Source organism: Danio rerio, chromosome 18 (genome assembly GCF_052040795.2).
Source record: "Danio rerio strain M-AB ecotype USA chromosome 18, GRCz13ab, whole genome shotgun sequence".
NCBI lineage: Eukaryota > Metazoa > Chordata > Actinopteri > Cypriniformes > Danionidae > Danio > Danio rerio.
This window is the reverse complement of record NC_141038.1, coordinates 26,767,657-26,780,726: the sequence shown is the minus strand read 5'-3', so window position 1 is coordinate 26,780,726 and position 13,070 is coordinate 26,767,657. Positions and strand designations below refer to the sequence as shown.

Sequence of the window (13,070 nt, the reverse complement as noted above, 5' to 3'; positions counted from 1 at the left end):
TGGTAGTTTTGTGAGTTTTTTTTGTTTAAAATTTGATCTTTAGTTTTTATTTTCTTATGGATTCAGGTCAGGTGATTGGCTGGGCCATTCTATAGCTTTATTTTCTTTTCTAAAGCCAATTGAGAGTTTGCTTTGCTGTGTTTGTGATCATTGTCTTAGTGAAATGTCCACCCTAATTTCCTCTTCATTATCTGGTAATGTAGGTCATGAAACGGAATATCCATTTACACTGAGAGGCAGAGTTGTTGCTGTTGTTTTTTAATGGGAGATTTCAGTTGGTTTCCCAGTACTGGGTTGCAGGTGGAAGGGCATCCGCTGGGTAAAATGTATCCTAGATAAGTTGTCGGTTCATTCTACTATGGCAACCTCTGATTAATAAAGGAGCTAAGCCAAAGGAAAATGAATGAGATTTCAGTTGCTGTCTGAGCTTTCCATGCCTTTCTACACTTCCCTTTCTTCATGTGTTCAATACTGTTTCCTTGTGTCATTTCTTTTTATTATACATAACTTCCTTTCTAAACTAAATATTTATTTTAGTTTTCTTTGTAAGGCAACGCAGTGGCGCAGTAGGTAGTGCTGTCGCCTCACAGCAAGAAGGTAGCTGGGTCGCTGGTTCGAGCCTCGGCTCAGTTGGCGTTTCTGTATGGTGTTTGCATGTTCTCGCTCCGCTCACTTGGGTTTCCTCCGGGTGCTCCGGTTTCCCCCACAGTCCAAAGACATGCGGTTCAGTTGAATTGGTTAGGCTAAATTGTCCACAGTGTATGAGTGTATGTGTGTGTGGATGTTTCCCAGAAATGGGTTGCGGCTGAAAGGCCATCCGCTGCGTAAAAATGTGCTGGATAAGTTGGTGGTTCATTCTTCTGTGGCTTCCCCGGATTAATAAAGGGACTAAGCCGACAAGAAAATGAATGAATTAATGAGTTTTCTTTGTATGCGTAAATTACTTTGGTTGACATCATGGTGAACATTTCAAGTCAACATCACCTTTACAAATATAAATAGTTTTCTAAGGAAATAAGGATGCAGTCAATGCTTGTCTTTATTCACTGTATACACTGAAAACTGCAGTAAATATACATTTCAAGTCACAATTATTGGCTCTTCTAAAAAAAATATATATATTCTTTTTAAAATGTTTCCCAAGTGCCCAGGTGTAATAAAGAGATTTTTTCCACACATTATTATTCATTTAATAGCTAATTTCTTATTACAATTATGTTTGTCATTGCCACAATAACCATAATAACAATACATGCACTTTTAGCTATTTTGCAAGATAACAGTATCCAGCTTAAGTTAAATTTAAATGCTTAACTAGGTTAATTAGGTTAATTATTTTATGCAAGTTAGTTTAATCAGGTAGTTCATTGGACAAATATGATTCTGTAGTCCATCAAAAAATAATAATTTCTTAAAGTGCCTAATAGTTTTAACCTTAACAGTTTTAGCCAAAATAAAAAAGAGTGATAAGATAAAGATATAGATAATGGGGAAAAATTCTTTCAGTGGAAAAAAAACTTTCTCAGTTAAGTATATCTCTTGGGAATTATTTGAACTTTCACAAGAGGGCTAATAATTTATATGTATATATACATATATATATATACATATACATATACATATATATATATATATATGTATATGTATGTATATGTATGTATATGTATATATATATGTATGTATATGTATATATATATATATATATATATATATATATATATATATATATATATATATATGTATATGTATGTATATGTATGTATATGTATATATATATATATATGTATATATATATATATATATATATATATATATATACATATATATATATATATACATATATATATATATATATATATATATATATATATATATATATATATATATATATATATATATATATATATATATATGTATATATATATATATATATATATGTATATATATATATATATATATATATATATATATGTATATGTATGTATATGTATATATATATATATATATATATATATATATATATGTATATGTATGTATATGTATATGTATATATGTATATGTATATGTATATATACATATACATATATATATATATATATATATATATATATATATATATATATATATATATATATATATATACATATATATATATATATATGTATATGTATATGTATATATATATATGTATATATACATATACATATATATATATATATATGTATATGTATATATATATATATATATATATATATATATATATATATATATATATATATATATATATATATATATATGTATATGTATATGTATATATATATATATATATATATATATATATATATATATATATATATATATATATATATATATATATATATATATATATATATATGTATATATATATATATATATATATATATATATATATATATATATATATATACATATATATACATATACATATATATATGTATATGTATATATATATATATATATATATATATATATATATATATATATATATATATATATATATATATATATAATTTTTTTTTTTTTTTTTTGTAGGGCTTGAAATTAATCAATCTGTCAAAGCCAATATCCAATCCCATCTCGACCCTATTGTACTGCTTGTCTTGAGCTGGTAACCTGTACTTTGTAAGACACAGCTTTCATTAGACATCATTAGACATCTGCAGAAGAACCGTTACAAAAGGGAAAGATGAGAGCATAGCTTTTTCATCTCCCCTCAGGAAGGAAACGCTTGAGCTGCTTTGCTCTAGAGCCACAAGCTGTGCAATGAGCAGGCAGAATCGCACATCCAGCCTTTCACAAACAGCTGCTTTAGTGCCACTAGATGTATTTTAGTGGGAAGGGGGTGGAAACTGCTCCCTGCATTTCTCAACGTGCCAGAAAATGTTATCAGTTCACTGTTAATGTGTCTTACTTTCCATTACCCGGGCCTTTATTGCTGTGTGTATATCAACGAGAAACTGCTGCTGAATTTTAATGAGACATCCTGTTGCTTGTTGCTTATGTCTGTTGGTACGCCATGTGGAAGTTTTTTCAAAAATATCTGCTTTTGTGCATTGATTTAAAACAGGGAAAAGCAAGATTATAGCATAATAATGAGGCTCTATTTGTTGTCAATTAGTTAATGCTTTAGGTGTTAGCAACTTCCTGTATTTATTGATTTTTATCTAATGTTATGATACTAATAATAAAAATGATAATAATATTAGGCACGGTAGCTTAATGGTTAGCAGCACTGTCACCTCACGGCAAAAACGTTGCTGGTTCGAGTTCTGGCTTAGCCAGTTGGCATTTCTGTGGAGTTTGCATGTTCTCATGTTTGTGTGGGTTATATATAAACATATGTAAATACATAAGTATTTTATTGTATATGTATTTTATTAATGACATAATTTGCCATATTTTGTATCAGTAAATCTACCTTTAAAAATAGTTAAAGCGGAAAAGAAACAGAAAAACTGGAAGAAGAGAAAGCGAGTAAGACAAAAACTAAAGCCAAAAAATAAAATAAACACGTAAATAAAAGGGTGAGAATGTGGTACATGGTAAAAAATCAGGTGAGGGCTTTTCTTTTTCTGGATTGCTTTTTAAAACTGTTGGGTTTAGGGAAATGGGTGGGCGGGTCAATCTGTGCTTTTGAAAACACTTTTGGTCAGGTTTAGAGCCAATAGTGAGTCAGTCGATCGGTGAGTCAGTCGACAGTGGCCTCTGGGGATTTATGTGAAAAGAGCAAGCGCAAATGGCTCTCACGAGCAATATTTGAGATCTGAAAAAGTGTAAACAGTGACCTCACACGGTGATTCGCAAAAACAAAAACTGCAAAAAAAAAAAAAAAACATACTGTAGCTCCTGGGACGTATTTGGCACTCTCCAGAAATGTATATAGCGGTACATTTTCACCATGAGCCTGAGTTAATTATATTTAAACTAGGTTGATCATATTTATACTCAAATGAGTAAATATACATCTTCACCCCTGATGTGTTTACGTGATTCAAAAGTGAAGATTAAATTGTAAAAATGATTCATGCTGCCAACAAATGTTTACTTTTGAACTTTATATTCCATAAATAATACTTCAAAATAAATTTGCACAAAATAAAAAAAACAGCACAAATAATAATAATTGTTTCTAAAAATTACATAATTGCCCATAATTTTAGTTTAAAAAACATATTTAAACATATTAACAAAACAGCTATTTTCAATAGTAATAATATTGTTATTAATCTAGTAATTTAATAGTAAATCATTGTCATTCATTCATTTTTTATTTTTTATTTATTGGCTTAGTCCCTTTATTAATCAAGGCTCGCCACAGCGGAATGAACCACCAACTTATCCAGCATATGTTTTTGTCTATTAAATAGATATTGCATCTATAATCTATTTTTCTGTACTGTATTTTTTATTAGACAATGCAGCATTGATATAGGCATAAGAAGTCAAATGCCAGACTGTAATGAAATAAATGCCTCCATTTATAACTCTATTATAGTCTAAAATAATGTATCAACATAAATACCCAGTCAATCAATTGTCTGATAAGACACAAGTTACTGGCTCCTGGTTTTGCTTTAATATAGCTGAATTTGCCTCTAGGTATTTGGCATACAGTATGTGCATCTGAGGGAATGCAGCACATGAATAATTCATCACATAAATATGGTAAGTGCTTTCAAACGGTCCCTAAACGCTCACCATCGCTACGACAGTGCACCCGTGCTCTTCGCTTTATATTCACTTGCATGTATAGTACTATGCATGCATGATTGAACCTCAACAGCACTGACATTACTTCACTATTAAGCACTGTAAATTAGATCATGCAAACCCCCACGTGAGAAGGCCAACCTTTAAAGATGAATGTGATCAATATGTTTGTGTCACCTAGCAGTATTCAAAAATAAATAATAATTTCAAACAACCTTTGGAAATGCACTTTACCCTTTAACGTAAAAAATAATAGCTATAATAGCTTCAACTCTTCTGGAAAGTGTTTATGGGGGTTTTTGACCATTGATTTAAAAGTGGAGGTTTCAGGTCAGGCACTGATGTTGGACAAAAAGTTGTGGCTCTCAATCTCTGTTGTAATTTATCACATTTCCACTGCTAAATTACAGTTGGTGAAGTAAGGTTTGGAAGCTCTCTACACACTCTAATAGCTCATTTGAAAGGCTAGATAGAGTTTGGAGGTCTTTACCAATTGACTTCTGTGCCCTGCTCTGTACTAACACACTATGCACTTATTCACTGCAGTCAACTGTGTAGTTTATGGCTGCATCCAAAATTGCCTATACTTGAGCAGGTAATACTTTTTGAATTTTAATTTGCTTCTTGCCTTTTTGTACTCTAGCTTTATGAGTGTTTAATGGAAGTGGGTGCAGTCGGAATTGATAGTGGAAGAGTGGGGATGGCTGAGAAGTGTTCCTGCTGAAGAATGTAATAAGCTAAAAGCTGTCCGTTGTGTTGGGGCTGTTCATCTAACATTTACAAGTACACTTACCGGCCACTTTATTAGGTACACCTTACTAGTACCTAGTTGGAACGTCTTTTGCCTCTCATTCTTATCAAACAATCTTATTGTAAGGTGTTACCCTTTTTATAAGGTATTACTTTTTATTTATTAGATACTAGGTCTTGTTAATTACATACTGCTAGTAATTATTTTAGTAATTAATTAATTCAGCTTATCAGTTTAGTTATTAGCAACAAATGTCAAATTCTTCTGCAAAGATCTGGCAACATTTAATTTATGACTGTCTTCCAGTTGTAGTACATATTTTAGTTCTAAATAAATAGGTACAAGTACTTATTTATTAGATGCTCATTCGTTCATTCATTCATTCATTCATTCATTTTCCTTTGGCTTAGTTCTTTATTTACTAGGGGTCGCCACAGCTGAATGAACCAATTATTCGAGTATATGTTTTATGCAATGGATGCCCTTCCAGCCACAGCCCAGTATAGGAAAACTATTAGGTACTCAAACATATTAAATAGTTTTTATTAAATACCACTATTTATTCATTACACACTGTACTAGTCAATACTTATTAGATTAGAATACAGTTTACACTCGTACCTAAATATATGTATTCATTATTGGTACTTACTGATTAGATACTAGTTGTTTTTTGAAACACAACTATTTATTTTATTTTACGGGTGACATTTGTTTTATCCTCAACTCTACAGTTGACATTTTAAGACCAGTAAAAAGCAATTGTGTCTATTAAGATAAGATTTATAGTATGATTTATAGAATGTCATATTTACCCTTTGATACTCCAGTAAAACTTGCTGCAGTGTAAACAGACTTTCATTTTTATCAGTTTAAGGACACATGAACGCACCATTACATTTAGCCATATTGTATATTCTCATGTAAAACAGAAACGACTTTATGCCTTTAAAATTTTCAATAAGTCTCTCTGAGGACACATTTACCCTATTTGAATGGCAGCGTCCCGGATTGTCTCCACAGAGAGACCTGTTTAACATTTATAAATATCTCCAGAATGTCACTGGTTGAATGAGAGCCGAGGCGCTGCCATGACAAAAGGCCGAGTACATGCTTGGCTTGCATTGTTTTAAAAGACAAATGAAATCAAGGAGCCTTTTCCTTCTTTAGAGCTGCACAGGATATGAGCCAATTGGGTGTGTGTGTGAAATGCCAAAAATGCAAACTATCAAAATACATTTCAAAAACAAGCTACAGTATATATTGTCTAACAAAATTTGTTTAGAAAGGGTTATGAACTTTATTGTGAAACGCTTTATGAAATGACATTTTATATTAGCAGGCCTTAATGTACTTAACTGTTTGATGAAGTATACTTATATACTGTAAATGTACTCTGTCAACTGTAATTATATTTAAAGTACTTGGTTTAATTATCACTAGTTACAATGTTAACTTTACCCCTAAACGAAGCCCAAGTACCCTTAAAAGCAAAAACTATTCCTTAATCTTAACCCTAATCCAATCCTGCTACTAAATTTAACCTCAAAATCAACTCTAAACCTTGGATCACTATACAGAACATACATAGTATTATAGGCATTTAGTGCTAGTAGTTAAAGTTAATAAATTACAATTATACTATTAGACTGTAATCTATTTTTTAATAATAATGTTAATAATAATAATAATAATAATAATAATAAAAACAGGCGATGCGGTGGCACAGTATGTAGTGCTGTCGCCTCACAGCAAGAGGGTTGCTGGTTTGAGCTGGTTTGTTGCTGGGTCAGTTGGTGTTTCTGTATGGAGTTTACATGTTGTCCCCGCGTTCATGTGGGTTTCCTCCGGGTGCTCCGGTTTCCCCCACAGTCTAAAGACATGCGGTACCGGTGAATTGGGTAGGCTTGTATGAGTGTGAATTAGTGTGTATATATGTTTCTTAGAGATGGGTTACAGCTGGAAGGGCATCCGCTGTGTAAAACATGAGTTGGATAAGTTGGCGGTTCATTCCGATGTGGCGACCCCGGATTAAAAAAGGGACTAAGCCGAAAAGAAAATGAATGAATAAAAACAATTATTATTAGCAGTTGTAATGACGTTTATGTACTCTTTAACACCTATTTTTCTCTCATTCAGTTCATTCATTCATTCAGTCATTCATTTTGCTTCGGCTTAGGTTCTATTTCAGAGGTCGCCACAGTGGAATGAACTGCTGTATTCCAGCATATGTAGCACCTAAAGGAAACCCACGCAACATGGGAAAAACATGCAAACTCCACACAGAAAGGCCCACCGCCCACAAGGCCCAGCAAGGACTCGAATCAGCAACGTTCTTGCTTTGAGGTGACAGTGCTAACCACTGAGCCACTGTGTTGAATATACATTAATATACATTTTTGGTTAAAAAAAAAAAAAAACAGTTTTAAATTTTTGATTTTATTGTCTATAAATACCCTCTGAATTTATTCTTTATATGAATGTGACATGATGTGGTGGCGCACTGGGTAGCGCTGTCGCCTCACAGCAAGAAGGTCACTGGTTCAAGCCTGACATTTCTGTGTGGAGTTTGCATGTTCTCCCGAGTTGGCGTGGGTTTCCTCAGGGTGCTCCGGTTTCCCCAACAAGTCCAAAGATGTGGTACAAGTCAATTGAATAAGCTAAATTGTCCGTAGTGTGTGAATGAGTGTGTATGGATGTTTCCCAGTGATGCTGGGAAAACAGCATCCGCTGTGTAAAACACATGCTGGATAAGTTGGCAGCTCATTCCGCTGAAGCTACCCCAGATTAATAAAAGGACTAAGCCAAAAGGAGAATGAATGAATGAATGAATGAATGAATGAATGAATGAATGAATGAATGAATGAATGAATGAATGAATGAATGAATGTGACATTTTTAGGAAAGTTTTTTTAGTTTGCTTAATAGCACTTCCTAATTGCTCTTCTTAGTTGTGTATACTGTGTTTTACAATCACAAACTTTAGTCAATTTTCAAAATCTGGACACAAAATTTACAACCATTGCAAAAATTGCTCATTTTTGCATAAAAAAAATATTAACTCTTTTTTTTAAATGCTTGTATACAATATACACAAGTCAAAGAGACTTTGTTCATTGAACTAAAATTACCTTTTTAATATAATACAATTAAACATCAAATTGATCCCATTTTAAATTGTAACTCAAACAGCTTCTGAAATAACTAAGTAACTAAACTAATTAATGAGTATTCATTTGATTAACTTGATGTAACTATCAACTGATAGTTGAATAATAAATAACTGTTGCATTACTCTGGATGCGGGGAAACTGATGTACAATGTTACATTTCTAGATGATGAAAGTTTCAGGATAGTGATACCACTGTCTCTACTATTCCCTCTACACTTAGATATAAACCATAATGAAAGCTGTATCATACATTTTAAACAACAATAGTTAATATTTGTTAATGATTGTTTATTGAAACAATGTGTGCTGGTGATTTAAAGTAATATTCCTGTAGTATTTGTATGATAAAAGGATTATGTGAACTAATGATCCTGCAAATGCAAAACTTCTTTAAGGAAATGAATGCAGCATGTAGAGTTTTGGACACTGGAGAGTTTGTCTTGACTGTTTATTTTTGTGTCTAAAGTTTTGAAAATTTACATCAGTGTTCTGAAATTTGTGGCAAAACAATTGTAAAAAAACTGTAAGTAAAACAGTGTGGCGTGACTGTGTGGCCGTCAGTGTGTCTCTTCTCTCTGTCAGTGTGTTTGTGATGAATTAAAAAGTGTCTCAGCTCTCTGTCTCCACACCGCTATCCTCATCCAGCCTGAAAACTACATCACTGTCAGCAGCTTTTCAACTCCAACTCAGTATATCAGTGTTTTCCAGAGTGAAACACTCTGAATTTATAAACACGCTGTGTATTTGGCTGTCTGTGGTGGTAAACGTAGAAACAACACAGGCTCTTTGGAAAGGAGGCTATGGCATTTTGTCTCTTCTCAGCTGTAAAATCACACTTAAACACAACTCTCTATACATTATGCCAGGACTAAAACACAGTTTTGTTTTGTTTTGTTTTGTGTTGGTTTCCACACTTGGGTGAAAGAATTTTTTTGGAGAAATAATTTATTTTTGTTGTGTAGTAGTTCATGCTTTCATAATATTTGTAATTTATTTTATTTAATTGAATTTAATTGAATTTATTTGAATTTGTTTGATCAACTCATTGAACATGAAAATGATATAATTTAATAATTAAATTTAATAACAAAAAAATTTACAATTGGTGAAATATATCTTTTTAAAGTGTTACTCGTAAAATGTACTAGGAATTTTCTGTATGTCATGTCCATAGTTTTAATTAATTTTGGTCAATTTGGTTTGAGTGGATTTCTATTTTGTTTTAATCTATGTACTCATTCATTCATTCATTCATTCATTCATTCATTCATTCATTCATTCATTATTTTTGTTAAACTATTGATGAATTATGTGTATTACGCACTTGTACAGCCTCCTCACCCTTTTGTATTACAGCAGTTTAATAAACTCACCACAGTTAGACAAATATTGCAGATGTTAGACAACATAATGTACTTTTGAGGCTTTTTAGGTGAGACAGAAGTTGTTTAGATTGCAACTATGCAGTTTATTTATAAGGATAGTGCTTATTTTAAATATTTATAATTTCAGCGATACAGAGAGTCGACATCCATCAGCCTGTCATACTGAGCAGAGCAAAGATGGCTGACGCTCCACCACAAGAAAACCACATAAACCCTTAGAGGAGAAAAACTCAGCGTAATTTCAAACTACAGCTGATCAAATCAGTATAAAACAGGTAAGTGGCTTTCTGAGTCGATCTCTCTCCCTTTTGTATGTTGTAGTGCTGTATTTATGTCATAGTCTGGTAGTGTTTCTGGTAGTGTTTGCTCTGCTTTGGCCTTTTCTGGGTTAATTATGTGATATCCCGATTGCAACAGAGAAATACTGGGAAAGGTCAGACTGGTGGCATTTCATGCCGTTCAGCCTTATAACCTTAAAATGTCAGCAAAATCACCTGATTTGTCATCACTTTAGATATTACGCTAGACAATCATTTAAATACTAGTTCTAAAGTGACGTGTGCTAAGTAGCAATGGTTTCTGCTGTTCTAATGTCAGCTGCAGATATAAATAAATAGCATAAGAAAATAGTTCCTCATACTAAAAGATTTTTAGACTTTCCGTGTTTGATTTTTCTTTATGGCGTTATCACACTTGTAGCAGTACGATATGACTGTAAATCATCACTGGTGGGACACTAAGACATGCATATGTTATAAAGAACATATGCATAAATTACTATTAATTTTCACAATTACAAAAGAAATGGCGAAACAAAGAAATTCATGGGATGAAACATAAAAAACTCAAACTGTTTTTATTGAATTTTCGATCAACCTTTAGCTCCTTTATATCAGGCCTTTTAATGTGGTCGTATAAATATTTAAATTCCTTTACATATAAGTACCCAAGCTGTATCACAGCCCATCTGAAAGTCAGGTATATAATTCATAGACATTACGACATGAGCATATTCATATGCATTATTTAACATTTTAGAAGGCACCGCATAACAGACACGACCCTTCAACATTGACCAATTTTAGTCATTTTATCTAATCACAGCAAAATAACTTACTACACTTTACTACACTGAAAAAAAAATTGTTTATTTCAACTTGTTACACCTAAAATAATTATATAATTGCATAACAACTAAAGGCATTACTGTATCTATATCCCCTTAATGATGTTCCAAACATTCTCTTGCAAATTATTTGCAGATATAAACAAAGGGAAAACTTCAGTCACTCCCAGTGGCAAAATAACACGTAAAAGATTATGTGCAGGCCTCTCTGTGGAGATATTTGATAGCATGTCTGTTTATTTCTAGTTGCCAGCTTTAAAATGCCTGGGTGGGAAGGTTTAATTAAAGGGATTATTTACCCAGTGAAATTTAAAACTGGGGGCTGATCCAACACTCGCAGTATGGCAAAGCTATTAAATCGCTAACGTGACGGCTCAGCGCAGGTCTTTTCCTACCAGCTTTTCATCTCACTGAAGTTTAATTTACCAAATCTTTTAATCATAAAGTGCTATTTCAGACTTTCGCTGCTCAAAAAAAAAAAAAAAAATCAAAGCACAAAATCATATTTCGTGAGAAAGTGCAGAGCTAATGATGCTAATTCTGTGTCACTTCTGTGGCCATAATACAAATGTTGTGTGAATATGTGGATTAGGGAAGTCCTGTGAGGGACTGGGCATTAGGAAAGAGGCGCTGGGCTTTGAAGGATGCCATTTTGAGGACAGTTTAGAAGCCTTATGAACGTCAAAGATTAAATCGGTACAAGTAATTAGTTTCTTGGTTTGGATGATGGGATGGGATTTCGATTCTTGAATTTGTGGTGTGCAGGATCTGCAAACTTTTAACTTCACATTTCAACATGGAAAAAAAAACATTGTTAGAAGTTTATATACAATACTTTCAGTTTTTATGCATACTGCTGACTGAAATAAATAAAATAGCAAAAAATATATAGTAAAAATAATGATAATAATCAGAATCAGATAAAGAGCTTTATTGCCAGGTATGTTCACACATACAAGGAATTTGTTTTCGTGACAGAGCTTCTACAGTGCAACAGAATTACAGAGACAGGACTAAAAACAGATAATAATAAATATATTTTAAAAATAGAAGTAAGTAGTGAATGCAAATAGACAACTTGACAAGTGTATGTACAGGTATATTATATACAGAGGTATTTATGCAATTGTTATGTGCAAATTGGCATGTAGGCCTAAGTATGTTGTTAATATTAATATATAGATATATATATATATATATATATATATATATATATATATATATATATTGCTGTTAATTATTTAACTGCTATTAAAATAAAGTATTAATATTAATTAATCCTTTCTTCATACAATTTATTAAGTTAAGTTAAATAGTCAGGCCTGTAGCCAAAAAGCACGAAAAGTTGAACTATTATTATTATTATGTTTAAATTTTTTCTTATTCAAATGGTCTAATTTAGACTGAGGAAAGTTGAATGTGCTGGCCAGTTATAATTTTTGTTGAAAAAAGCTCCTTATGTCCACCTATTTTTTGTTGCCGCCATATTCACTTGTGTGTGTCACACACCTCACATTCCTTATTCTTGCACGGGAAATTCCCCTGAGCATTTTTGGCGCTGCCTGTATCTGAATGCATCTACAGCCTCTCACATGGCAGCAGGCAAAGGCACGGCCAATCACAATGTTCATATGTGTTTGGGGGCAGTGCAACTCTAGGAGAGATTGGCTGTTTCTTAATTCCAGGAATGCAGAGAACGGACTTGCCAGGTCACCTCGGAAAAACGAACTCTGGAGAACGCAAAAACAGAGAACACGTCCTCTGAGACATAAGATGCTGCGTTCTTCCATATGGTCACATGACCTTCACGCATTTTAATGGAAAATTATTTAAACATTACAGCGTTCACACAACAATTTATTGTTTTTCCTCTTTTCAAAATATAC

At 32.4% G+C, this 13,070-nt stretch overlaps 1 long non-coding RNA gene across 3 annotated transcripts in view; it reads left to right on the top strand.

Annotated features, from left to right (window-relative positions):
• LOC141378836 (uncharacterized) overlaps nt 1-13,070 on the top strand; it is a 45,789-nt gene that overhangs the window by 12,226 nt on the left and 20,493 nt on the right. For all 3 annotated transcript variants that reach the window (XR_015515000.1, XR_015515002.1, XR_015515001.1), the window contains one exon: nt 10,186-10,333. This is a non-coding gene — a long non-coding RNA (uncharacterized LOC141378836). The remainder of the gene's footprint in view (nt 1-10,185; nt 10,334-13,070) is intronic.